At 42.4% G+C, this 2809-nt stretch overlaps 1 non-coding gene across 1 annotated transcript; it reads left to right on the top strand.

Annotated features, from left to right (window-relative positions):
- Positions 1-958: 958 nt before the first annotated feature.
- On the top strand, positions 959-1030 carry TRNAQ-CUG (transfer RNA glutamine (anticodon CUG)). The gene has a single exon. It is a non-coding gene; the product is annotated as a tRNA-Gln (tRNA).
- The last annotated feature ends 1779 nt before the right edge of the window (positions 1031-2809 follow it).

Here is a 2809-nt window from a genome sequence, read left to right as displayed (position 1 = left end):
TAGATGGTTTGGATTATGCTGTGGGTCCCAACATGAAGAATGGTTGATGGTCATAGATCGGGTCGTGCGAGCGCTAGCCGAAGAAGAAGGGAGAGAGGAGTGGGAGTTGGGGTCGGTTACGGCGAGAGGAGTGACGTGCATCACTCTTTTCTTTTCTTGTTCTTTTTTGGTTTCAAAACATAGTGGGACCCACAAAAATGGCGTAGAAAATCCACTCCGTCCATCCATCTTGTCGGGTCAAGTTAGGGCAAGGGCCCAAAAATGAGGCTGATCCAAAGTTCAAGTGGGCTACACCAAAGGAAATGGTGGAACCCACCATTAAAAAAAATGGAGTGTTACAGATTGATTGTTAGAACACATGATTATTGTAATTGCAAGTATTAGCTTATCCATGAGTGGGCCCTTCAACTGGTCGGTCCAGGATTAATTGGCATGTTTGCGTCATCACGAGTTAGAATACATACAAATAACAATATACAAGAGAAATGATCCAGTGCGGGAAGAGCGCTGCAAGTTATAATACTCCTAACTGTATGGGCATACTTGGACAGTCCAATCCATAGATCTGGACTGATCATTACGTCCATCACTAGCTTTATGGACAACCATGCAAAAGACAAACTTGTCCAATGAATCTAACAGCCTGATCAATGGCCTATGAATGGACGGCGAAGATCACATATGTTCAATCAGTTGGAACATATATTCGTTTGGGAACACCATGGATTGCTGATGGTTAAGCCATCCTAAACATCCCATCCATGGCTAGGAAGATGAATGGCTATTAAGAAGGCCAGATTACTAATTCTACGATCATCCATTCAGTTCTATTTTTACACGTTGGAACATCAAGTGTATTATGAATATGACGAACGGTCCAGATTGGATGAATGGATGGTCCAAGTGTGTTAATGAAAATAAATATATATATTATAAAGTCCATTTTGTAGCAACAAATGGTTCCATGGTCTAGTGGTTAGGACATTGGACTCTGAATCCAGTAACCCGAGTTCAAATCTCGGTGGAACCTTCTTTTTTTTATTTTAGTTTGTACCGATGCAAAAATCGACCTGTCACACGTGTGACTGACCTGAATCTTTTGGGCCAGTTTCTTATAGCTATGTGACCCACCAGATGCATGGCCCACATCGCTGGAATACCTCGTCCAAGTGGTTCTGATCAGATCAACGGTCAGGATCACTGAACCGCTGTATTTTCGGCGTCTACAGAGTCTCCGCTTTTCTGTTTACTTTATGAGAATCTCTCCTTCTCAGAAGGGAAATGACTTGGCTACTCCCCCTGCCACCAGCAATGGCTGATGGTCGGTGATCTGTGGGCCCTAACATGATGTAGGTGTTTCATCCATGCCGTCCATATATTTTTCTAGATCATTTTATGATGTTTCACAAAAAATAAGATATATCCCAATCTCAAGTGGACCACCTTACAAGAAACAGTGTTGAACGAACGCCAAGTTTTGGATCAAGCTGATCTTTGTTTTTTCCCTTCAGATAGGTCTGTATGACCTAATCAACAGATTGGATGTCAAAAAAACAGTACATTGGGCCTTAGCAGGATTTTAATGGTGGATATCCAATCATTATTGTTTTACCGTTGTGTGCTCCACCTGAGATTTATATCCCTATAAATTTTGGGATCAAGCATAAAATGATTTGTAAAAAAGGATGAACGGCATGGATGAAACACATACATCATGGTGGGGCCAATCCGTTTCCAGCGAGGTTAGCCCGTACAGTCAGGGTAACCCACGTCGCCGGTTCCGGGTGGCAGTCAAGTCGCGCTAGACTCGGTTTCGACAGTCAACCGTGTTGGAAAAAGCTACGTGAGACGTCCATTATTTTTCCAGTTCATTTTTGAGTAAAAAAAGTAACAACCAAAAAAATTAGATGTATTGAAATCTTATGGTAACCACACTACAATAAACAGTGATGATTGAACGCCCACTATTAAAAACTTATGAGGGGCTATAAAAGTTTTAGATTTACAATAAACAGTGATGATTGAACGCCCACTATTAAAAACTTATGAGGGGCTATAAAAGTTTTAGGGCAAACTGATATTTGTATTTTCCCTTCGGCCTAATCAACAGGTTGGATGGCAAATAAACATCATGGTGGGCCCTGGGATATTTTTAACTGTGTGTATTCAATCGCCACTGTTTCCTATGGTATGGTCCACCTGAGATTTGGTAGGGCCCTAGAAACATCATGTGATCCTATCATGCTCTCCCAAAGTCAGGCCAGCTGGCCCATCTCTACTTAAAATCATGCATAAATTTCTAAAATAATGAGTGTGGACCACCTGATGGGCATTCCCATCTCAACCATTGCCTGTGCTGTAAGCTGTGGCCCACCTGTGTTCTGGGCTCGGATGATTCGATGGACGTGGGGTGAACTGGCAGGGTCGGACCTTAGGGGCAGATTGCCATTCGTCATGGTGTCCTTACACGCTGGAACAAGCTATCTACAAACATTAAAGAGGGACCGGCCTTCCTTTTCCAAAAGGCTACTTCTCTAAAGAGAACTTTCAGACCTGTAAAGTGGGTTCTTTTCTTCTTTCCTTTTGCCTTTCGAAGTCACATGTAGAGTGCTTCTTTCGTTGGCCACTACACAAGTGGATCTATGGTAATCATAACCGTTGATTTGGTGGGCTACTAATAAAACGGCTGTAGACCGGAAATCACTGTGATTCAACAATACTAGCTACTATATCAGTGCATATCTGACCAATCAAGCGTGAATGGTTTTTCCTCTAGTTTTTCAAAGCGGGAGTTACTTGCAGTGTACCA

This window comes from Magnolia sinica, chromosome 19, assembly GCF_029962835.1.
Source record: "Magnolia sinica isolate HGM2019 chromosome 19, MsV1, whole genome shotgun sequence".
NCBI lineage: Eukaryota > Viridiplantae > Streptophyta > Magnoliopsida > Magnoliales > Magnoliaceae > Magnolia > Magnolia sinica.
Note: the sequence above shows the minus strand (reverse complement) of the source record. Positions and strands in the feature narration are given on the sequence as shown.